Source organism: Wyeomyia smithii, chromosome 1 (assembly GCF_029784165.1).
Source record: "Wyeomyia smithii strain HCP4-BCI-WySm-NY-G18 chromosome 1, ASM2978416v1, whole genome shotgun sequence".
Classification (NCBI taxonomy): domain Eukaryota; kingdom Metazoa; phylum Arthropoda; class Insecta; order Diptera; family Culicidae; genus Wyeomyia; species Wyeomyia smithii.
The window spans coordinates 186,982,456-187,009,060 of record NC_073694.1 but is presented as its reverse complement, the minus strand read 5'-3'; the positions used below and the strand labels follow the sequence as shown (position 1 = coordinate 187,009,060).

The 26,605-nt window shown below is 38.1% G+C and overlaps 1 protein-coding gene across 2 annotated transcripts in view; it reads right to left on the bottom strand.

The window, feature by feature from the left end:
* The window catches only part of LOC129719321 (protein sidekick-2-like), a 311,872-nt gene that overhangs the window by 219,891 nt on the left and 65,376 nt on the right, over nucleotides 1–26,605 (bottom strand). Inside the window, exon 2 of one of the 2 annotated variants that reach the window (XM_055670747.1) lies at nucleotides 23,797–23,833. The exons of the other annotated variant lie outside the window; for it this stretch is intronic. The gene's annotated coding sequence lies outside the window, so the exon portion shown is untranslated. The remainder of the gene's footprint in view (nucleotides 1–23,796; nucleotides 23,834–26,605) is intronic. 2 annotated transcript variants of the gene reach the window in all.

Genomic DNA, 26,605 nt, shown 5'->3' with positions numbered 1-26,605 from the left:
TAACAATCAAAAAATGTTCGGAAATTGAATTTTCATTAGGTTTTTACGGTTTTTACAATCACTATTGTTGTACTTGTATGACAAAAATTGATGATATGGCATTGGACTCAGCTTGCTGAGATAAAGAAATTGGTCTTCCACTCATTCGACGTGGCCAACAATAATTATCGTTGCGTTGCCGCCTCCCAGATTCTCTATAAATAACAACACATCTGTAGTGTAGTACCATCTAGCGGGGTACGTTTCGCATCCTCAAACGCATGTGCTCCAATAATGAAGGGAAGCGAAACATAACACTCGACATCCTTAAGGAATTGCATGGTCCCGGTGTGCAAAGAGACAAACGACAGACTACAACCTGAAAGATTTATGAAAATACCTCGCCCACCTTTATGTACGCCCGGAAAACCATCCTTACCTGAAAGCGAGGTTCTCTTTGCACTGGGCCTTCCTGTTACATTTCCGCTGTACCACTCTCTTCAAGGGAAGACTTTTCACACACATCTCAGGCCGATGGTTTTTGACTTAAACGTTGCTACTTCTTAAGAATACCCGAGCACAGAGAAGCCCTTCGGACAAATGACAAATTCCACTCGGAGCCGGGAGGGTCACCATCGTGCGCTACTTTCCCCGACTCGGGACAAAAGGAAGACAGCGACAGTGTGTGTGTGTGTGTGTGTGTGTGTAGGTACTGCTAAAATGCTAGAGAGACATGCTGTATTCTTATCCTTTCGGCCCTGTGTGTCGTAGGTTGCCAGCGATCGGCTAAGGTTAGGTTGGCTGAAGGGGTCACATGATCTCAGTTGTTGCACACTCTGGCTTCTAGCGAGTTTCATTTTGTAGCGGAATGTGTTTCTTTACTATGTCTGTTCTATTCTTGCTGCCTCACTTTACAGCACAAGTGATGCTGTTGCATTTGGATTCCAGTACTGCACCGCTACCGCTAAGAACGACGATGGTACCTCAGAGTACCCATTGTTCGTTGCCTAGTGAGCAGGATGGGGGCGGTTTGCAGAAGTTGTTTGATTTTGGCGCTCCCTCTCTGCCCGCGCGCGCTGGTTCATCTTCGGTCCGACACAAACGAGAAGGAGATTTTCTTCCGACCGATATCAGATTGATAGACTTAAATATGCATGAAATATGGGATCACAGTAACAAGGAAATGCTTTCAATTGAATTTTCATAGTCGTGATTCTTTTCTTGTTTGGATGGGAATAGCTTTAGTGGAACCTGCGGTGCGGTCAACTTGTCTGGCCGGGTTATGGTTCATCCGTTTTGAAAAATTTTTATTGGATTTAATTGCTAACATAAACCCTGGGCAGCTTTTTCATATTATTTTCCATCGTGTGAAATGATGCGAACCCAACCAATCAAACATCAAACGTCACTGCAATATTGAAAACACACCATTAATTAAAATAGCGCCTGTTAAAAGCCATCAAACGCATCTCAATCGACGAAATGAACAAACACGATTCAGCCAATCGCAATCCATCACTATAGGCGACTGTGGAAACGAACCGCCCGTTTTCCATCGAGTGCGATTAACGGTAAAACTAGCTCACCCGCGTGTGTGTATTATCGAAGGATGATCCAGATCGGGGGGGAGGTACCGTGAGGCAAACAACTTATTGTCGCAAAATGCAATCTATGCAAATGTCGCCCGGTCGGACCAGTAAACCGCACCAGCCTACAGTAGTTGTGGCACGCTAATCTCTCGTCTAGTAATTAAAATTTACCCTGCATATCGTTTCGTACGGTCGATGCGTAGATAAGAACTTCGGCCGCTTGGTGCCTCTTGGGGACGGACTAGAGTGCGCACAATTTGCATATTCACGCGTTAGGGTTGGCACCTAAGCACCGTGGTAAAAGTTCTTCGAACATGCCACGCAAATGATTCCACAAATTTACCACCAGCTTTTCCACAGTGCGACAACTGGCAGCGATTACGATAAACTCTCTCTACGGGGAACCACCACCATCTGCATGGACAAGGCAGCTCAGGAAATAATGAGCAAATGATCCTGGCACATTCTTCTGGTAAAGTGGCTCCAAACCAGGCTACTACACCTCCCCCCTCACGTTCATCGGTGGTTCTCCACTGACAGTTGAACGCAGCGGGTAAGCAGTATCTGATTCTGAACTGCAACCTCAACTGATCCACTGATACAGATGACCACCGCAGAGCGAACACCCGTTCGATGTCTGCAATCAATCCGTTTGCTGAGTCCATAAATATTAGCTGGAATTCCTGCAAGCAAGCACCAGCTGGAATAGCAGCAATTGCGACCCTCGAATGTCGGATTGATTGACGACCCTCGGAAGGCAATGTTTGTTCGGTGCCTGAGAACGTTTCAATTTATATGAAAGAGGAACAGTCGAAAAACCGAGCTCGCACGTTAAACAAAGAAGCCATCAACGACGACGTTCGGGTGCTGCACTCGAAAATACGTACACCTTTTACGCTTCCCCAAAGGAAGAGAGACTTAAAACGAAAACTACATAAATTGAACAAAAGACTGAACCTCCCGTCAGCCAGCGCCTCCGTCTGGAATAAACTTGAATTAATAGCAAGTTTCAATTAGAGTTTACCCAAAACTTATACTTTGTTCCTTTAACGGATGAAAATTTTTATTTCACCCTTTCTCTAGCTTTCGTTCACTCGGCAAGTTTGTGCAAGCGGGAAAAAAACAATGTTTGCTCTACTCGATGTATGGCGACGGTGAAGTGTTGAAAACGGTTTACTTACAATGCACTTCAGCTGAAACATATTCGGTAGATCAGCAGGTAGACAACTTTGTCCGAGAAGCGAAACAAAAAAAGATTGCTGCTGAATGTTGGAAAGAAGGAAATTATGTCGGTTAGAGTGGATGCACGCTAGAGGATTTTAACTTTCTACATCTAGAGAGGGGCTTTACCTAATAATGAAAGATCAAATAGCTAACCTTAATCATAGAGTTGATCCTTGATAATAATTGTTATATGATTGTATCAAGTTGGTTTTCGGTTTAACATTACCTGAATTTTTGACTTGCTGATTTTCAAATATTTTTAATATCGGTTAGTCTTCTTCAGTGAGTAAGTGAATTGTGCACTTAATCACCGAAGAAAGCGTTGAGTGGAAATCTCCTTTCATTTTTTTCCTTTTTATCTATTCTATTTGTGTGATTTTTCTATTTTCTTACACTGGTTTTTAACAACCAATTTTTTTTCTTCATTCCCATTTTATAAATCTTCTCCCTAATGTTACATCTTTTTATATTTTCTCTTTAATATTATATCTTTTATTCCTAGTTTTCAACTTTATTATGTCAATTATGTGAATTTTGTTTATACATACAATTTAATGTGTGTTCACAGATGTGTTTTATCCGTTTATTGTTTTATTCTAGAATTAAGTTTTTCGATTAACTTCTTGACTTTGATGAGCAATTTTTATAACTTTCTTCTGATCTATTTTTTTGAAATTCTCGTTTTAATCCCATTTTTTCATTTCAACTTTTATTTTTGTTCTTAAGATTTTGAAATCGGATATCTATTGTTTTTAGAAAATTTACTCGAATCAAATATTTCTATTCTATTGAACTCCTTTCTTATCCTTATTTTGCTCTAACAAAATCCCTATTATTAAATTTTTAAATTTTTTCTGGCTGCTTACCATTTTCCTGTCATTTTCATAGGATTTTTTTCTCGCCTCTTTTTAGCAATGTTTTTGCTTTTTTGTAGTTTTTATTTTTTATGCTTTCATTACAGGTCGGACTCGATTATCCGGAGACTCGATTATCCGGGGGCTCGATTAACCGGGGCTCGATTATCCGGAGAAAATGGCTCGATTATCCGGAGTATTTTTTGTTTCTGTATTTCTATAACGTACTTTTGTCTTCCGGGTCATTGGGAGGTTCGGGGTTGTTCATAATTGTAGCGGTACAAGCCCCGTTCCGCTTAGGCAGTTCGTTTTTGGCAGCTTTCTCGTTGTTCCGGAGCGAAATGTTTTTCAAAACTCCGGATAATCGAGTCCGACCTGTATTCTTTTTACCTAACGATGCTTCGGGTTGTAGATGATTTTCGTGAGTGTCAAGAGTATCTTTCTTACCTATCGTTCGTTCGTTTTCGTAGAAAGCGAGCTTCGCGAGCAACGTCGTGTGATTCAGTCACTAACCGCGGTGACACAACCCTTTCTTTCCGTCACAATCGTGGAGATGCAGTGGTAAACTCGGTCTCCGAAAACAACGACTGTTACACCACCTTCCTTACAATCTCCTTCCTCACCTTAACGATCGCAAGGACGCAGCCGGCACCGTTATGGATCTATACAAAGCGGAAGCTACTGAATTGTTGTACATTGAAGATAGTAAACTAATCCTAAGTTGCCACATACGTGATTCTCAGTGCAACCTCACTAGCTCAGATCCATCACGGAGGAGCAACTACGAAATGTGCGGTCGTCAAGCTCAAGTTCAGTTATTCTCTTTGTCTACAATTCCATATTCCGAATTTTGGTGTCGTACACGAGTTACGTAACGCTCAAAATCTAGATTTCAGACCCCCTCTCCTTCTTTGTTACTTTACTATCTCAATTACCTGCCTCGTACACGAATTACATAGCGCGTGTTGAGGGAGAGGGGGGCTGTAATAGGTTTACTCAACCCTCCTCTCCCCCTACACGCGTTACGTAACTTGTGTACGACGCCTTTCTGGGTTTTTAATTTTTGTCAGATTTTTCAATTTCTAAATTTGCGTGTTTTCCCATTTCTTTTTTTTTCTATTTTCAGCTCTTCTACCTTCTACAATTTTTATTCATTTAATTTCCTCCTTGATGATGCTATATTACTCAATTTTTAAACTAAACTATCACTCTGTTGATATATTTTTTTCTTCTGTTTTGTTGTTTTATTTTGTTCAGCACTTCATGGGTGACATTTTATGTCAAAATTTTTAATTTTTAAAAAATTGTTATTTGAAACTTTCAGCATCAATTTGAAAATTATGAACAGACTTTTCAACAAAAATATCAAGCTGTACATGAAGTGACGAAAGCCATTTTTCGCTAATTTGAAAGGTTTAGGATTCCACAGTTTGCTTTGATTTTTCTGGATCTCTGGGAAATAATGCAGTTACATAAAATATCAAATTTTCACAAGGATATTTTTTATTCTGGAGATAGAATTTTTCTAATTTTTAATATCCATCATAACGACCATGCGTCTCCTTTAGTATCGTTATACTGCATTGCAGTGGCTCTTGAAGATTAAAAAAAATTTATCTCGAAAAAGTGAAATATAAAAAGAAAATAGTAGCATAAAAACGAAACAAAACGGCAACAGAGACTAACATAAGGGGGTAAACAGGGTTAGACCTCCCAGGGAGGTAAGACCACCGACCGTAGTTTTACTACCAAATTATATAATATTTGAAAAATTTCTTTAACGTGTCTATTACAGTACAATTACATAACATTTTGCACCCCTTTCTGTTTTGATAGTGCGCGAACGGTCACAGAAATAATCAAAAACGACCTTTCAGCTGGCAACGAGTCAGTGCGCTATTGTTTTGCGGCAACGGTACTTATTTGTTTGTTGTTTTATTTCGAGGCCCAAATGCCTCGACACCACAAAGGGAATATTTACAGGATCAGAAAAGCAATTTAAAGCCACATAAGACATCGATGTTAATCGACCATTTTCAATTTGGTTGAAGTTTTTCTAGTAATATTTTTTTAACAAGACTAGTTTTTAAAATAAGGTAAACTTGTGTAAAAATGGAATTAACGAACAAAAATAATTTTAGAGCCAGGACGGTTTGTTTGATCGGTATGACGTGTCCGGCAGAGTTTAAAATAGTAGTTTTATACTTTCGAAATAGTACACACTGCAAAAAAAAAATTAAAGAACAGATATTTTTTTTTTCAAATTTATCTAAAAAAAACATATTTTGCCTGCAAAATCTACAAAAGGTAAGCTAAAATTTGATGGTTGTTGGATCATGGAGTAATAGAAATATTAATAGTTCAAATTTCGTAAATTTTGTAAAGAAATTTTTTTGGCGGTTTGTTAAAAGTATAGGTTCGTTGGTAATTTTGTTCTTCAAATAAAAACAAACATAAATGAATTAGAAATGTGAATAAAAAATTAATAATTATTATTGTTACTCTATAAATAATAAGTCTTCGGAAAAATCACACAGAAAAGTTTACTGAAATTTTCTTTGTAGCTTAAAGAGAGATATATTATAAATTGAATGTCTTGAAAAACCCCAATTCTGAAAAATCTATTTATTTTAAAAACCACAAAAAGTTACCTAAACATTGATATGAACTTGGATAATCAAAAAAACAAAATAAGTTGAAACTAAGAAAATTTTTTTTTTAGATTTTTCACAGTGCATATTTTATTTAAAAAGAAAATAAACAATAATATTTAAGTTCTAATTTTTTAAATGCGGATATTGATTAGAAGAACCTCTTAGCGAAGAAAAAATGAACTTGCAGCCGCAACTTTTTTTTTCTATAAACAGAATTGCTTAAGGGGGCGGTCTTACCCCGCTTACCCCTACATGCAAAAATAGCTCCCTGAAAATTGTTTAGCTCCGTTCATATAAAAAATCACTGTAATTGTTCTTTATCGCGAAATTTTTGATTTATTTTCGTTTGGCCTCTCGTTGATATTTTTTGACGTAGGGCTACGTCTATCTGGAAGTTAGTCGTCTGAATTTGAAATTCAAGAAATTCAACTACGGAAAAAGTGGTCAGGGTTTAAGCGCTTATATTTCAGTCATCATTATCAGATCAGATTATCGAGGTTTTGCCTTCAATTGATCAGAAAATATTTTAAGGAGTACTTGGTAGCTGCAAAAGTGCCGGAAATGGCTGAAAATTTTGCCTGAAATAACCAGAGAACAAGAATCATCGGCAACAGGCATCACACCGAAATTATGTAACTGAAAAAGGGAGTTTATTTTTCTCTAACAAAACTATGCTGATAGCGGTAAAAGCCATGCAAATAAGCTTATAATCGAAATCTAGATTTTTGCTTAGTTTTAATTTTTCGACCACGGCTGGTGTAGTTTTAACAAATATCTTACTTTCCTTATCATTTCCTATTCTGCTGCGCTCCGCCCACTTTCCAAGTAACTGACGTAACATTTCACCATCAGTTTCCATTCCAAGACCGTACCGGTGACACACGGACGCTAGGTTTTTGTATTACAGTTTTACAGCGATAGCAGTTTGCAAAGCAGTTAGTGAATAAACAAATATATTGAGTATTTGTACGAACATTCCAATCATCGCAATGTCTTATCACGTGAAACTTCCTGTGAAATATACTGCCTGCAATCGCATAATTGTAACATTTGTCATTCTATGAATTTCCTTCTTTTTATTGGGAAATGCTTAAAATACTACTTTTTACATCTGAAAAAGTATGCTTCTGTTTGTTTGAAAAAAGTCGTAAAAAATACCAAGTAGTTTTGTCACATAGTATAAATAACACACATAATTGTTACACTATTAAACTTTTCAAAGTTTTTTTTTGTCAAAAAAGCTTCCCTCCAAAACTACATCTGCATCCTTTGGAACTTGGTCCGATAACCAACAACCGGTGAACCGTTTCTGATGTTCAGCTCATGCTCGTTGAATACAAGAAAACTTCATTTCCACGTAATATATTCCCAAAATAGCTTAAAAGTGATGGCATAAAAGTATCACTGCAGAAATTTCAACAAATTTGACTTCAAAAGAAATGTTTAATGCATATATAGTGTGAAGTAGTACTTTCTTCATAAAACTAAGTTTAGTTGAACTGTCTATTTGCACGAATATATTGGGAACAATGCATTTAATGCAAATGTTACAAGTATGCGATTATGGGCAGTATACCTGCGCAAACAGCAAAAAGCCTTGCGTATTATAGTTAGAGTACAGTTTGTTTTTTTTTTCTTGAAACATTTATTAATTACCTTTAAACGTTTTAAAACTGGTTAAACTGTTCAAAAGTTGAAAATATTTGAAAATTTAAAATTTTGAAAATGAACTGATTGTTTGGGCAAATACTGGTCTAAAATTTTTCGATAGAAAACAATTCTAGCGTTTATGAACATGATCGGAGCAAAATGATTTTCGGGTAGCTACTTTTGCATGAAATTGCTGATTTATTTGGTTTATTTGTATATGTTTTTATGTTGATCTCTGTTTTTATTTTGTTGCATTTCTTTATTACTACTTTCTTGACTCTGTTTATTGTGTTATTTCACTTTTCAATTTTTTCCAGTGTTTTGATTGAATTTGTTTCGTTTTATTCATTTGGTAATATCTTTTTTACATATCGTTTTTTTCTTTTTTGTCATGTTTTTCTTTCCAACTATTTGGTTTTGCTTTTCATCCATTTTACTGGTTTTATATATTCTTCTTTTTTTTTGTGTTCAAATCACATCTATCTCTCTATTTGTTTTATTTTTGTTTGTTCGTTGTTCTTATTTTTTATATTCTTTTTTCTACTATTCTACTATTTTTTACAGCTTAAAATTTATTATAATTTTGCACATAAATTTTTTTTTTAATATTTCTGAGTTATATTTATCATAGTGAATTTTTTACATACTGTTATTTGTTAATTTGTTAATTTATTTTGTTTGGCTTTGAAGCGTGTTTTTCAACTTTACATTTTTGTTCATTTACTTATGAATCGGGAGCCTGCTTAAAAATTCCTTTTCTGTGTTCTTTGAATTGCTTATGATTTATGTTTTGTGCTCTGAAATTATTTTTATAAGTACATGTTAAATTTCAAAGTTACTATATGTTTCTGTTCTACAACTTATTTTTTGTTCATCTTATTTTTACTTCGAACATTTCTCATATATTTGATATCTTTCTTTTTTCCCTCAACGATCTTGATTTCTGTTTTTACTTCAACATTTAATAGACATTTTACTTGCGTCCTTTTTGTATCCTCCTTTTCTCAATTGAGCGTTTCCATGCCAAACGATCTGTAAATTCACAAACATTTAATCGACCATTTTTTATTTGAATTGAACTTTGCACGCGTGTTTAGTTAGGCAATTTTCAATAGAGGGAGAAATTTTCTAGACTCAAGACTAATTTCCTAGAAGGGCGTATGCATTTTGGCATTGGTTTTGTTCGAAGCATTGTAGCTCAAAAGCAATTAATTGAACATAAAAACTTTCTGAGAACGAGTTGTAGGAAACTAATAGCTTTTCACCAAAATAATAAATACGATTGAAACGATAATATATTTTATTCGGCCATAGCTCATTTGGCTTTATTTTTCCCTTTTAATTTTTTAATTTTGCGTTCTCATCATTTTTTTATTTTTGAAATTGTGATTTTAATATTTATTTATTAGGTATTTCTTTTTTTTCCTTTTTTGGTTTATTTATACATTTAGTTTATTTTTATTCTCATTTTTTTCTACTTTTTTGAATTTCTTTTTCATAGTTTTTTTCTTATTTTTCAATTTTTGACGTATAATTACTTCTTACGGCAACATATTTTTTTATTCTCGCTCATTTTCCGCCTGTCTAGTTCCACCACTGTTGTTATGCCAATCACCGACGCCCGGAGAGGCGACTCTACCCAGGACCCTAATTAACGACCCGTTGATTAACGGACCGGTGCCAACGGCTTCATGCGATGGAAGGCGTGTTCACAGAGATTTTTCGCCTCAGAAAATCTCCCGGTGTCGGCTAGAATCTGAACCAGTTGGGTTGGTTGTGAGTGGATCGGCAACATATGTAAAGGTTTTTTACGCGGTTGATTATACCGCGTTTAAAAGATTAGATTAGATTTACTTATATTAAACTTATTTGCCTCCCCATCTGGTCTCGAGGTACGATGCTGACCTAACAAGCCGGTCGTCGTAGGTTCGAGTCTCGACTCGGGAGAGACTGTTAGTGTCAGTAGGATCGTAGCGCTAGCCCCGCAATTGTCCTGTACACTTAACGGTTGGCTGCGAAGTCTGTGTATGGTAAACAGAAGGTCAAGTTCCGAATCGGAATGTAGCACCAAGGCTTTGCTTTTGATACCGCGTACAAATAGGCTTCCAAATCGCGTAAAAATAATCAGCGTTATTGTAAAAAAATCACATTTAAAAAAATGCGTAAAAATTACCCCAGTGTAAAAAGATCAAAGTATAGAGTGAGAAAAGAAAATTGTCCACTTTGTTCAAAACTCAGTCAGTTTCCAACGGAATTCCTTAATTCTTACAACAGTAGATTCATCATCAATTCACCCACCAATTGTGGTTTAATGAATCAAACCATTGTACTATTGAGAATTGTCAAACCTTGTTAAAACATCGATTTCGACTTCTGATTGGTCGCTTAACCCTCTAGTGCCCAGTGCCGCCTCCAGACGGTCTTCAGTGAAACCTCTAAACAGCTTCAATCAACACTTGAAAAATGTTTATAAAGTTTCTTAGTGATTTTTTCGAAGTCCGTCTGAAGATTAACTTGGACACTGGATGGTTAATGCTTACTTTCCCTAACAAGATCGACAAAATATTACACTTAGTTAACCGGGAATGCATTTTTTGGACTATATAAGAGCCTGTTTCTGCTCAAATCAATCACTTAACTAGTTGATGGCCACTAGGACGGATCTAACTGAATAGCGACAGTGAATATCAGTAGCGGATAGCAGCAGTGGTATATCCTCTAATTGTTGCAAGAAGATGACTCACTGGGAACTAAATCAGCCAGTAGCAGGATATCTCTTAGATAGCAGGCATGTCCCCAGTTTTTCGAAAACAAAAACAGCCGTACTTTTCAGATCGGCCAATCAATTGATGTAGTAAAAATGAGTTTTTCACATATTAGCACTACAGTGCTCGTGACTATTAGCATGAAACGGAGTGCTATTTACAACTAGGAACTGTAAACGTCAAAGTAAGAAAATGCGTCACTCTTCATTGGTTTGCAATAACAGATAGATTTTCCGTTAGTACAAAGAGCTGTGAGCTGTTATATGAATCGAATAGAGAGAGTCGAGTGCCCACTAAAGATGAAAATATTGTTAGAGCCAAAACCATTCGTTTGACCGGTAAATTTACTGTCTTCGCCACGAGATCAGGACAAACTTGACGATAATTTGTATTTGTATTTGTTCAATATTACATCATCAGACACATAGGTGGTCATAGTGATAAACTAAATCTGGTATGTACATATAATAAAAATCACTTTTAAAGAATGTTTGAGCTTGTCGACTGAGTAGAAGTTGCCTGGACAAATTTACCAACATGGTAAAGTCAAATGAGGCTACAACGGTATTGAAGCTTGCCGACATAAAGCGAATGGGATCGTGATGTCCTGGTTAACGTTCGTCAATGTTTGATCAAACAGTGTGTAGCTGAACGTTACAGGATCATTTTGTTATGAAAAGAGATTACAAATCATTTCTGGATACTAATTGTCAGCAAGTTGCTAGAGCACCACTTTTAAAAAATGTTGTGCCGCTGGAGTTTGTGACAGCCTTCGTATAATCCTCATTAACTTGACATCGTCCGCAAAAAAAACATACGGCTTGGCTCTGGTAGTAATATGCGTCATTTATGAATAGCGCAAATTGCACTGGTCTTAGATTACTGCTCTGCGGAACGCCCAATAGATTAGAAAAGTGTGTGGAATGTTGTGATCTAATTTTTACGTACAGCGTTCAATTTACCAAATAGTACCTTAGCTTTTGTACGAGAGCCGAAGCAACTCCTAATTTCCCCAACTTGGCGTGTAGGATACCATGGTCGACGCGATCGAACGCAGCTTTTAAATCAGTAGAAAACTACGTGGATTTGGGCACCTTCAGTCGTGTTTTCTATGCATGAAAATTGTAGGAAACGATTTGGATAAAAACCGTGTTAGTCTATCGAGATATAATACTTGCAGCTTACGCAAAGAGAAGTGATGCCTCTTTAATTCTGTTTAACGCGTTTGAAACATTCTTGTGAACAGGGAACATGACCGACAATTTCCAACTGGTAGGAAAAGTACATCGTGTTTTACCTTGGAGGATAAAATTACTGTATACAAGTTTGATGAAGGCTCAATATGTACCAGTCGAAAAAAACGTTATGGTTTACATTTTTGTTTCTATTCCTTGAAAAATTCAATTTTTTTTTTCACAAACCCATGATCGGACAACCATGTTTACCCTGACAATGTTTCGTAATTGTTATAAATAAATTGCTTTTGAATAAATGAGTCTTTAAGGATATTTTTTTTTATTTTTTGTTGTTGAATTTTTTTTCACGGCCACACGAAACCTACAATTAGGAAGGAATGTTAGAATGTAGTCTTCGCTTTGTTAGAGACCAAGTAGGGGTAATAGAGGCATAATGAGCACCTTAACTTGATTGTTTATTTAAGCATTGAAAACGGCAAAAATTTTAAACTGTATTTAGTGCAAAACTTAAATTAACTATTTATAATATCTATCTTTACCTTACCAGTCAGCTCCAGGCCAAAGTGTCCCTTGCTGTTCGAAGAAGTCGTCTCCATTCAACTCGGTCCATGGCTGCAGCTCGCCAGCCATGTCGTCTGCGGAGGCCCAGCAGGTCGTCTTCCACTTGATCGAGCCACCTTGCTCGCTGCGCGCCCCGTCGCCTTGTTCCAGTCGGGTTGTTATCAAGAACCATTTTCACCGGGTTGTCGTCCGACATCCTAACGACATGCCCAACCCACCGTAGTCTCCCGATTTTCGCCGTTTGAACGATGAGTGGTTCTCCCAGCAGCTGATGCAAGTCGTGGTTCATCCGCCTCCGCCATGATCCATCTTCCATCTGCACTCCACCACAGATGGTACGCAACACCTTTCGTTCGAAAACCCCAAGGGCGCGTTGGTCCTTCACGAGCATAGTCCAGGTTTCGTGGCCGTAGAGGACTACCGGTCTGATCAGTGTTTTGTAGATGGTTAACTTCGTGCGGCGGCGGATTTTATTCGGACGGAGTGTCCTCCGGAGTCCAAAGTAGGCACGATTTCCTGCCATAAGGCGTCGACGAATTTCTCTGTTGGTGTCGTTGTCAGCAGTCACCAGTGAGCCCACCTCGATTTCATCACCGCTAATATCAATTTGTGTTGGGAGGTTTATACTCTCTTCTCCGGAATCTCTTCATCTCATGTATTTAGTCTTCGATGCGTTTATGGCCAGTCCAATTCGTCCGGCTTCAGCCTTCAGTCTGATGTACGTCTCCGTCATCTTTTCAAGGGTTCGTGCTACAATATCAATGTCATCGGCGTAGCCAAAGAGTTGAACAGACCTTCTAAAAATCGTGCCACTCGTGTCGATACCAGCCCTACGTATCACACCTTCCAAAGCGATGTTGAATAGCAAGCACGATAATCCATCACCTTGCCGTAACCCTCTCCGAGATTCGAAGGGACTCGAGAGTGTCCCCGGAACTCGAACTACGCACATCACCCGATCCATCGTCGACTTGACCAACCGTGTCAGTTTATCCGGAAAGCTGTAATCGTGCATAATCTGCCATAGCTGGTCTCGAACGATTGTGTCGTATGCCGATTTAAAATCGATGAACAAGTGATGTGTGGGCACGTTATACTCACGGCACTTCTGTAGGACCTGCCGTACCGCGAATATTTGGTCCGTGGTGGCGCGGGCACCCATAAATCCCGCTTGGTATTGCCCCACGAATTCCCTTGCAAACGGTGATAGTCGACGGCATAGAATTTGAGAGAGTACCTTGTAGGCGGCGTTTAGCAACGTGATTGCCCGGTAGTTGCAGCAACCCAACTTGTCGCCTTTTTTGTAGATGGGGCACACTGTACCCTCCATCCACTCCTCCGGTACTACCTCCTCCTCCCAAATCTTGGCAATAACCCAGTGTAGCGCCTTAGCCAGTGATTCACCACCGTGTTTTAACAGCTCGCTGGGGAGTTGGTCAGCTCAAGCGGCTTTTTTGTTTTTCAGCCGGCCGATCTCCTCTCTAACCTCCTGGAGGTCAGGGGCTGGGATTCTGTCATCATCTGCGCGTACACCGAGATCTACTACCACTCCGTCGTCGTCCTCTGCTACATCGCCATTAAGGTGCTCATCGTAGTACTGGTTCCACCAGTCAATCACCTCACACTTGTTCGTGAGAAGGTTGCCACCCAGGTCCCTGCACATGTCGGCTTGTGGCACATAGCCTTTGCGGGAACAGTTCAGCTTCTCGTAGAACTTTCGTGTGTCATTCGCACGGTACAGTGCCTCCATCGCCTCGCGATCTCGATCTTCCTCCTGGCGCTTCTTCTTCCGTAAGACCGAGTTTTGCCTGTTCCGTGCGCGTCGGTAGCGCTCCACGTTCGCCCTCGTTTGGTGTTGCAGCATTCTCGCTCTTGTTGCATTCTTCTCTTCCACTAACTGTTTGCACTCGTCGTCGAACCAGTCGTTTCTCCTGTTCGGAGCCATAGTACCAAGCGCCGCTACAGCAGTACTACCTATGGCTGATCGAATGTCCCTCCAGCCATCTTCAAGAGTAGCTGCGCCAAGCTGCTCTTCCGTTGGTAATGCTGCTTCCAGCTGCTGCGCGTATTCCCTTGCAACCTCGGCGTCCCGTAGTTGCCGATGTTTGGTCGCGGTGGGCGACTTTGACGCGTGTTTCGCACCGTCGAAAGTTTTGAGCGCATGCATACTGCAACATAGTAATGGTCCGAATCAATATTCGCACTGCGGTAGGTGCGAACGTTGATGACGTCTGAGAAGAATCTACCATCGATTAGAACGTGGTCGATTTGGTTCTCCACTTGTAAGTCAGGTGATCTCCAGGTGGCTTTGTGGATATCTTTGCGGGGGAAGAAGGTACTTCTTACTACCATACCGCGGGAGGCTGCAAAGTTCACACATCGTTAGCCGTTATCATTGGATGCGGCGTGCAGGCTATTCGGCCCTATCACCGGTCTGTACATTGCCTCCCGTCCTATCTGAGCGTTCATATCACCGATGACGATCTTAACGTCCCGTTGCGGACAGCTATCATACACCTGCTCCAGGTGCGCATAAAACGCTTCTTTCTCATCGTCGGCTCTTCCTTCGTGTGGGCAGTGCACGTTGATGATGCTGTAGTTGAAGAACCGGCCCTTAATTCTCAACTTACACATCCTCGCACTGATCGGCTGCCACCCGATCACGCGTTGGCGCATTCTACCCAGCACTATAAAGCCCGTTCCAAGCTCGTTGGTAGTGCCACAGCTCTGATAAAAGGTAGCCTCTCGATGTCCGTTTTTCCATACCTTCTGTCCCGACCAGCAAAGTTCCTGCAGTGCTACGATTTCGAAGTTGCGTGGAATTAGTTCATCATATCATCATCTATAATATCTAAAATATCTATAAAAAAAAACTAAATTAATCCACCTAGCGGTCGGGCTCAGCCTTTCTCATTCAAACTTATTATTTGTAAAAATAGATTTTCACGAATGCTTAAATCCAATAAAGGTATATTCACTCTTTGGATTCAAAAATATTGATGTTGTAATTGAAGTATGAAATATGAAATTCGACGTAATGTTAGTGCTTAAGAAATAGCGAAATAAAAGAAATGACTTTTAATTCCGAACAATTTAATTACGAGCGATACCGGGAACGTTCAAATAGTACGATACCACATTTCAATCATGTTGAGGTCATATATATTGATCAAAGCAGGTATAGTGTTGAATAGTCTTTGAATTTCTTTTCTTTTCAAAAGTTTTGAACAGCATATAAAATTGTTATGAAGTTTGTTATTTGTAAGTTTGAGAGATGACTCGTTTGTATGACACTAGTTATATTCAAATAAATCGTTTAATTCTTGAGATAATAGACTTTCGTTGTGTTTTTTTTTTTTTTTATGTAGCTTAAGTATTTATGATAAATATTAGTAAATAATGAGTATGTGTGTCCAATCACAAATGGTGACTTCTCAACACTGTTAGAAATTTGTAATTTTAATTGTTAGGATTTGTTTGCTTTCGCAATTAGGACTTATCATTCGTAGGGATTTAAACCTACTTGTCAGAAAAGGGGAAGTAAACTTACAACTAACTTAATTGCCAACTTATTGGCTATAAAGAGAGCTTATCGTAGCAATTGAGGATTGCAACGATTTTTGTCGAAAATTGTTAATAATTTTATTTGACATAGCTTCTAATGGTTCAACACCAGTAAGTCTATGTAATTCGAGTGTACCAAACCAAGGAGGACGCTTCAAAATCATTTTCAGAATTTTATTCTGAATCCTTTGGAGCGTTTTCTTTCTTGTTGAACAGCAACTTGACCAGATCGGTACAGCATAAAGCATTGCTGGTCTAAAAATTTGTTTGTAAATCAAAAGTTTGTTCTTTAAACAAAGTTTAGAATTCCTGTTAAGGAGAGGATATAAACATCTCGTATATTTGATGCACTTGGCTTGTATACTCTCAATGTGCTCTTTGAAAATAAGTTTTTTATCATAAGTTAGTCCCAAGTACTTAACCTTGTCGGACCAACTTAAAATAACCCCATTCATCTTGACAACGTGATTATTGTTTGGCTTGAGGAAAGAAGCCCTAGGCTTATGCGGAAAAATTATCATTTGAGTTTTAGAAGCATTGGGAGAGATTTTCCACTTTTGCAAGTAGGAAGAAAAAATATCTAAACTTTTCTGCAATCGACTGCATATGACACGAAGGCTTTTTCCTTTTACGGAAATGCTTGTGTCATCGCAGAACAATGACTTTGTGCATCCTGGAGGCAAATCAGGAAGATCTGAAGTGAATATGTTGTACAGGACTGGACCCAAGACTGAACCTTGAGGTACACCTGCTCTGACAGGAAATCTATCAGATTTTGAACTCTGATAGACAACCTGCAGAGTTCGATCAGTAAGATAATTTTTTAAAATTTTGATTAGGAAAATTGGAAAATTAAAAGTTTGCAATTTCGCAATCAAACCTTTATGCCAAACACTGTCGAATGCTTTTTCTATGTCTAAAAGAGCAGCTCCAGTGGAATAACCTTCAGATTTGTTAGCTCGTATCATATTAGTAACTCTGAGCAATTGATGAGTTGCGGAATGCCCATGGCGAAATCCAAACTGTTCATTTGCAAAAATTGAATTTTCGTTGATGTGTGACATCATTCGGTTAAGAATAATTCTCTCAAACAGTTTACTTATTGAAGGAAGCAAACTGATTGGTCGATAACTTGAAACTTCAGCTGGGTTCTTATCCGGTTTTAAAATGGGAGTAATTTTTGCATTTTTCCATAATTTGGGAAAATATGCAATTTTGAAGCAGCAATTGAAAATTTTCACTAAAAACTCCATTGTGCTCTCAGGGAGATGTTTGATTAGTATATTAAAGATTCCATCGTCACCAGGTGCTTTCATATTTTTGAAATTTTTAATAATTGATTTAATCTCATTCAAGTTAGTTTCAATTATTTCTGCAGGTAAAAAATTCTGGGAAGAAATTAAATCAAATTGACGTGTGACTTCATTTTCAATTGGACTCACAAAATTCAAATTTGAGTTATGAACACTCTCAAACTGCTGAGCAAGTCTTTGAGCCTTTTGTTCATTGGATACAAGAAAACGTTCACCATCTTTTAAAACTGGAATAGGCTTTGAAGGTTTCTTAAGAATCTTCGACAGCTTCCAAAATGGTTTTGAATATGGTTTCAATTTTTCAACTTTAGTCTCAAAATTTTGATTTCTCAGAAGAGTAAATCTATGTTTAATCTCTTTCTGTAAATCTTTATAAATAGTTTTAAAAACAGGGTCACGAGAACGTTGATATTGACGTCTGCGGACATTTTTCAAACGAATTAGAAGTTGAAGATTTTCGTCAATTATTGGTGAATCAAATTTCACTTGAGCCTTTGGAACAGAATAATTCCTTGCATCAACAATTGCACATTTTAATGCTTCCAAAGCGGAATCAATATTCACTTCGTTTTGCAAATCAAGCTCATTATTGAAATTTCTCTCAATATGAGTTTTGTATCTTTCCCAATTAGCCTTGTTATAATTAAAAACAGAGCTCATAGGGTTTAAAACTGATTCATGTGATAAAGAAAAAGTTATTGGAAGATGGTCAGAATCAAAGTCAGCATGTGTGATCAAATCACTACATACATGACTTTGATCTGTAAGCACCAAATCAATAGTTGAAGCGTTTTTTACAGAAGAAAAGCATGTAGGACTATTCGGAGACAAAATAGAATAGTATCCTGAAGAACAATCATTGAATAAAATTTTGCCATTGGAATTACTTTGAGAATTATTCCATGAACGATGTTTAGCGTTAAAATCACCGATTATGAAAAATTTCGAACGATTTCTAGTGAGTTTTTGTAAATCACCTTTAAAATAATTTTTGAGCTCGCGTGTGCATTGAAATGGTAAATATGCTGCGGCAATAAATAAAATCCCAAGTTCAGTTTGAACTTCAATTCCCAAAGTTTCAATAACTTTCGTCTCAAGATGGGGAAGAGCACGATGTTTGATTCGGCGATGAATAACAATTGCAACTCCACCGACGGAACCCTGAATCCTATCATATCTATGAACCACGTAATTGGGATCATATTTTAATTTTATGTTAGGTTTCAAAAAGGTTTCAGTAATAATTGCAATATGCACATTATTTACTGTTAAAAAGTTAAAAAGCTCATTCTCATTGGCCTTCAATGAGCGAGCATTCCAATTTAATATTTTAATTGTTTTATTTAAAATCATTGCTAAATTTTAAATTAGAAACAATTTCAATAGTAAAATTTGTGCCTATTTGAATGGCTTCAAACATTGATTTTGCCTGCAACATGGCGTTCATAAGATCGAACATTGCCTGTTGCAAAAAAGAAAGTTTACCTGCCGTAATAGGCCCCAGGCAGTTGACATTAGAAAAAATATTTTCGGCAGCAATATTAGCTGGAGTAATAGGTGTACAATTATTTTCTAGTGTGTTTTGCTTACCCATATTAACAGTCATTTTCGAACTACCAACACTAGGCGGTATAATGTTCGAACTACCTGTAACCTGTGCATAAGTTAAACGGGTATGCAAAGGAGTAGGTAAACTATGCGTCACTGGTACGCTTGGAGAATTTTGTTTTGAAGTTGGTTTTAACTGAGAAATTGAATTTTGTTTACCTTGCCTTGCCTTAACAATTGCTAAACGGACTGGGCATTGATAAAAATTTGACATATGGTTGCCGTTACAATTCGCACAGCGAAAATTTTTACTCTCTTTCACAGGACATGTGTCCTTTTTGTGAGAAGAGTCTCCACAATTAAGACATTTTTGGTCCATGTTACAGAATTTGGAACCATGGCCATAACGTTGGCAAGTACGGCATTGGGTGATATGCTTTTCACCTCCGCCATACTTCCTATAAGTTTCCCACTTTACACGCACATTATACAAAGCATGTGCTTTTTCAAAAAATTTTAAGTTGTTAACCTCATTGCGGTTAAAATGAATTAAATAATTAACAAGGGAAATTCCAGTTCTCTGACTGTTTTCGCCTCGTGATTTTTGTTTCATTAGAATTACTTGGGTAGGGGCTATGCCAAGTAATTCTGTTAAAGTAAGTTTGATCTCATCAACGGTTTGATCGTTGGTGAGACCTTTCAAGACAACCTTGAACGGCTTGGCGTTCTTGGTGTCATATGTAAAAAATTAGTACATCTTGTCAGTTAAATACTGAACAAGACGATCACGACCCTTTACTGAGTCGGCTAATAAGCGGCATTCACCTCTACGGCCAATTTGATAGGTAACTTTAACGTCAGAAACAAACGTTGAAAGTTCTTTTTTGAATATATTAAATTCAGAAGAAATAGTTACCACAATAGGTGGAACTTTCTCCTTTTTAAAGATTTTATATTTTGTATAGTTTCATTATTAATAACTTCCATTTCACCAGCTTCTTGCTCAGGCAAAATATCAAAAGGATTGTCACTACAGACACTCGATGTGTCAGAAAGAGATGCCTCTCTTTTCCTCCCGGCAGCGATGCGAGGTTTCTTTTTCCGTCCAGCCATTTCAGGTGATACGAAAAAAGTTAAAACAAATGTTAAATTCAAAAGTAGGTAGTCTTGACAAAGACTGATGGGAAATAACTTTCAGGTAGTCTTTAAAAGACACACTGACAAAACACAAACTTTGAAGCTATAGGCAGTCAAAGACCAGTCCACAAGCAACCGAAAAAACGTCTGATCTGTAGGACAGTTCAAGACGCACTGACTTTCGTTGTGTTACAAATTAGAACATAACGGTGGCTTAAGTTTGATTACAATCAAATGAAAAGGAAACGTATAGGCAGCCAAACTTTGAAACCAAGTGTTCAATCATAATTCATCAGTTAACCCTTAACTAGCCCGTTCATCTGATATTAATATTGTTCAAATCGGTTGTGTAGTTTCTGAGATAATGAAGTTTCGTGATTTTCATATTTCGATACATCACAGACGGAGTTACAGTCCGATTACAGCAAAATTAAATAGGGTGTTATGAGGCAGCTAGACCTTTCATTTGATACTAATTTTGTGAAAATCGGTTCAACCATCTCTGAGAAAACTCCATTAATTTGAATTCAACTATGTATGCTTCCGAGATATAAGAACGATTTTCACAATCCGCCAAAACTTAAAGTATGATAACAATGAAGTTCAATAGCAACCTAAGCGGCAAATAGACCCATCATTTGACACCAAGATAGGAAAAATCGGTCAGACTATCTCTGAGCAAAGTGAGTGCGAAAAAAAAGCTGCACATACATGCAGAAAATGCTCGATTCGTCGAATTGAGTCGAGTAGTATATGACATTCGGCCATTTGGATCACTTCTCTCCCTTTTAATTAGCCAGTGATCGTTAGGAGAAAGTCAATATGTTTACTTTCATTATGTGATTTCACATTTTTATGAACAACGGACAAAGTTACAATCCGATTACAATGAAATTCAATAGCAACCTATAGGGCAACTAGACCTTTCATTTGACACTAATTTTGTGAAAATCGGTTCAACCATCGCTGAGAAAAATGAGTGAGTTTAAACAACCTCAGGATAACTTTTCTTCACATAACTTTTGAACCTTATGTTCCGTCATTACGAAATTTGAAAGTTAAAGGTTTTGGAGACAGCCCAATAATTTGAAACTAATTTTATTAAAATCGGTTGTGTGGTTTCTGAGATATTGATGTTTCGTGATTTTTACATTTTGATACATAACCTCTAAACTAAAAATCCGATTACAATGAAATTCAATAGCAACCTATAGCGCAACTAGACCTTTCGTTTGCAATTAACTTTATGAAAATCGGTCCAGCCATCTCTGAGAAAAGTGAGTGAGAAAAAAAAAGTTGCACATACACACACACACACACACACACACACATACATACATACATACAGAAAATGCTCAGTTCGGCGAAAGAAGTCGAGTGGTATATGACATTCAGCGATTGGGACCACTTTTATACCTTTGGTTTTTCCAGTGATTGCTATACCTTTCTAGGAGAAAGGCAGAAATAATTAAAGGTACATTATTTGCAAAGTGAAAATTTTATCGTATAACGGAGAAAAATACAAGTTAGATCCATGCATCAAAAACTAGCAAGCAATCGGTGTGTGGGGCATAATGAGAACTAATGGGATATAATGAGCACCTCTATAGAATATACCTTGAAGGTGTGTAAAAGTACAACAAACGGGCCAACGTTCGTCGTGGAAGGTGTCCGTTATATTGTGTTCCCGAAAAAATGTGATGAACTTTTTTGAGACTAATTAATGACATATCAATAGTTGTTATTGTGCTTCTTCCTGCGGCAGAAAACATGAATTGAAATAAGTTATATTGCAGCGCTTGCACAGATGTGTCGCTCTTTTCTACAACTATTCACCGCAAAAAATTATCCAAACAGATCATCCACACTTTCACGCAAAAAGTGGAAAAATGGGAGCACTGAGAAGTGACGATTCACAGGTTGAGCGAAATAGAAAACATGGAATAGCAAATACCATTTGCCAATGTATGTACGGGAAATTTCACTTATCTCCATAAACAAACGCATATTGTATGATGGAAATCTAAAAAAACAGCAGGAAAAAACCGGAATCGTAATCCACAGTTTTACGTAGTTTTACTGCACTTTCAGTACGGCGTAAGATAAGACGTCGAATATTACTTATCAACACATAACAAAATCGAAACAATAATTGTTACTTATTTTATTAAATCCATTAAAACTGTTGCGAATTCGAGCGCCTCTAAGTCTGCAGCAACCACTTGCACCAAACACAGCAAAAAACTGATGAAAAAACACTTGAAATGTAAATTTTCCGTGTTGTTAGAGCCCTTCCTGAAAACCTATTTTGTATATTGAGCAGAAGGCAATTTTTGATACCATTGGCTAATGTTTGTTCATTCTGTAACCAATTCAAATTCAAGACACAATTCTTTCTTATTTTTGTATCTTGAACCATAAATCTAATGAATTTGTTGTCAACAAGCTACTGTTACCATTCAATGAAGATGCTTTAATGATTATTCAAATTTAATCACTTCATTTTGGTACCACCAAAAGCATCCAGAATGAAGACAGTATGTTACAATATTGACCATTTAGAAAACAAAAATCAGCGTATTCAAATCGAGAAGGCTTCCACGCCAACGCACCTCATGAATCGATTTCTGTCTTTTTTTCTGTGAACTGAGTTCATTTTCCGGGGCTGTATCGTTTGGAAAATCCAATCTGAAAATACCCCCCGATTATCCTCTCAGTCGGGCGAGCAGAAGAAGATGGTATTGAATTGCTTCAGGCGCCTCAATTTTAATGGGAGGACGGTTGGTATCATAAACGCCATCCTCCCGCTTCCTTCGAAAAATCAGTAAAGCTATTGCTGAATCTTGATTCGAGCTACGAAAAATAATTGTAGTTGGATTGGTTCGATGTTATTCGATCACCTTTCCACTTCGAAAAGAACCTCGCCGACGGTACACGCAGCGTTATATAGTAGCTATTGCTTCCGGGAGTCATTTCGGTCCCAAAATCCCATTTCGGCTCTAAAAGATCATAAACGAAACCATCGGAAGAGGCAGCAAATGGCAGGAAATCACCATCATGACCACAGTATTGCTGCTGCAGTATCCGAGTACAATATAGCCCAAAGCAAAGGTGGTCAAGGCTTCAAGTTTCGGAAAACAGATTCGTTTATTGCATTCCGTGCAAACACAAAACATTACACCTGCAAAGTTTACCACTCAGATCGAAATCTGCTGTTGCGATAAACCATTGCATTCATTGAGTGTGTAACTGTTTTCAATTTGTCCACCGAATGATAGCGGCGGCTTTTGTAGAAGGACGACCAAACTGTTGGTCGAGCCAACAACCGGGCAGAAAAACTAAACTGACACCAGCGTCAGTGCCAAAGTGGAACGGTTCTCCGGATGTTACCCAGGGTGGCCCTGGTGGCGGGCGTAGCCCAAACGGTCCGCTAAACGAAAATTCATTTCCAATCTCCCCGCTGGGCTTTTCGGAAACATCAGCCACATCCAACAGTGGAACGACGACGGTATGTCGTTTATTTGTTTGCTTGGCAGAAGAAATTTTTCGGCTATTATACCACACCTAGTAACTTTCGAAACTGCGTTCACTTTCGTCGCGTATTTGCGCAGTCTGCCGCAGTCATTGTAGGTGAAATGACTTGGCATTCCGTACGAGCTCGCTGCCGGAGGAGTGGATTGGTTTTTACGTCTTTTAGTTTTGTTGCCGAATGTGAGACGTTCCCGGGTTGAAACCGGATCGGATTGAAGATTTTTAACTTACTGGTTGTTTGTGTTGCTTATCGCGTAAGATCACATACCTGAAAATGGAAGAAAAAAGAAAATAGCTTAGAAGAAGTTTTTTAGTATGCTACACCTCCACATCTCATGGAGCACGATTCACCCACACACGCAGAACACGCATTCCCACAATTCGCATATGACAATCGAAAGTGTTTCGATAAAAATTAACCGATGTTCACGTACCGACATTTGTCTCACGAAACAACGACGTGCCTTCCGAGAGGCGAGTATGGTGAAGCTGATTCCGTGTCACGTTTACCCACAAAATGCCCACCCCAAAGTGATTCAAGAGTTGATTATAAGCTCCGGAAAACATGCTTTAACAGCACGCAACTCTCAGTAACGTATTGGTTCGCTTCGTTTCCACCGACTTACACTCGCGTTCTTCTTTCTTTTTCATCTGTCATCTTCAGCCAAACTGAAGCAGAAAAAACAACTGGAATTAATTCACTTTATATGTGCTCGGAAATAAGCCGTCACGTAAGGCCGTGTTCTTCTGACTGACTACCACCCAAACTGAGCTGGCGAAGGTGACTCTAGAGTTAAGTGTTTTCAAGTAAGCACTTTGTCAATCGCTGTCAACCAGTCAATGTCACATCGAATGAAGTGTTGAATGCAAGAACGTGTTTCTTCTCGCTCTGCGTGAGACGGCAAAAAAATCTCTCCCCGAAACATTCGCTTTAAGTCATTACCCCAAACCAGTTTCCATTCCACCCACCAGTAGGCACTTCCTAATAATACTTGGTTCTTCCTAAAAGTCTTTGAACTCCGCCTCCGTCACATTTTTCATGGGTAATCATTTACCCATCCACCCATTCACCGACCTCTTCAGCAGCCGTGCATCATTTCCCGGAGTCTCATTACCGGGCATGTGGAAAAAAAATCCACAATTGAAATTTCTCGGCCGAGTGACTTCGCCTTTTTCTCGTTTGTTTCGGTTGACGATAGTCCCGGTCTCGGTCGGAGTCGAGCCTTGCATGGTACGTACAGCACAATGGTTCACAGGCGCCGAAAAATGGTTGGTGAACTCTGACGAAGGACGATTGTACGTCAGTGACAATAGGCAACGCAGCGGGCGAAAGTCAAATCTCATTATCACCCATCTGTGACCCCGGAGAGAACAGAGGCACCAACGAAAAAAAAAGGTATCGGACGTACAGCCGGGTCAGATAGGGTGTCACACGCCGCTGGGAAATGGTCACATGAGTGGGTATTTTTTTTTTGTTCTGTTAGTTGTCGATATTGCTGTTCTGACGATGTTAATGGGAAAGGGAACAAATAATGGTTTCCATCAACTTATTGACGGTTCGTTAGGACTCCGGGGACCGAATGCTAGTAGTATGGTAGCTTATAGGATTAAACAACAGCACCATGGGGATTGTTTGAGAACATAAAGGCTACAGTAGGGTAATTTTTGAAATCATTTGAAAGGGAAACTAGAAAACATCGGCCTCGAGATGTGAACATGGAAACATTTGTTTGCCAAATTTGCTTGTAGTGAAGATCATCTTCCCAATTAATAAAGAAACGATCTGTTTCTTTTTCTTATAACTTTGAATCAAACCGGAAAGGTTCGTGCTTTTCTGTTTATTTAATATATTTTTTTTGAATATTCCTTCAATAAAAATAAGTAAACTATCCTCTTAAAGTCCTATCAAATTTATGTTACCATCACTACAAATCCAATTTTAGTACTTTTTATAAACATTCAAAGATTTGATTCTCTCTGAACCATTTCATAGTTTATTTGAAATCATTGTAAAAACGGAGAGAGGCTCTGGCAGCACGGCTATCGTCAGCACGTGTGAATTGTCTGTTTAGTACAAGTTTACATTTAAAGTGTTTTCAATCATTTTTTTTTGCAGAAACAAGTGTGTTTTGTGTAAGTTTGGAGTGTGCTCGAATATGCAATTATTTCAATGGATTCAGTAAGATAAGTACAAATTATTGTTTCGATTCTGTTATGTGTTGATATTCGAGCTTAAACCCAACAAAACATATTCGACGCCCCTTCGCCGCACAGGAAGTGCAGGAAAATGTCGCTTGTGTGGATCTTTTGATTTTCATCATACCTATATTCTTCATGCATTTGCCTGTGAAGATAAGTGGCATTAGCCGTACATACACTGGCAAACGTGCATAGACCATTTTACGAGCTGGTAGAATACACGGTGTTTTCTTTTAGAGTTTTGTTCAAGAATAGAGTTCTGAAACGCCTCGTAGAATGATCTTTAGCCATGCGGGGTAGTTTTTGTTTCGCTATGAATCGTAGTCCACCTTTCGCCGCTGACGTTCGTGGTTGTGGTGGATACGTGGTCGTGTGGATGATCTTTTTGGACAACTTTATGCGGTGAATGGTTGTAGATAGGAGCGACACGCCTGTGCTAGCACTCTAGTGGTGGCGTAATAACTTGTTTCTATTCATGTTCCCAGCCACAGAAAACAACCAATTATTGATATGTCCTTAATTAGTCTAAGATAATTTCATTCATTTTATTCCAGCACAACATGACGGACACTGCCAATACATGTTTCCAATCTATTTTTATTATATTTTATTGCGTTTTTTACGTCACAAATTTGAATATAACAATAAACAATAAACAATGAACAACCAACAATAAACAATAAACAATAAACAATAAACAATAAACAATAAACAATAAACAACAAACAATAAACAATAAACAATAAACAATAAACAATAAACAATAAACAATAAACAATAAACAATAAACAATAAACAATAAACAATAAACAATAAACAATAAACAATAAACAATAAACAA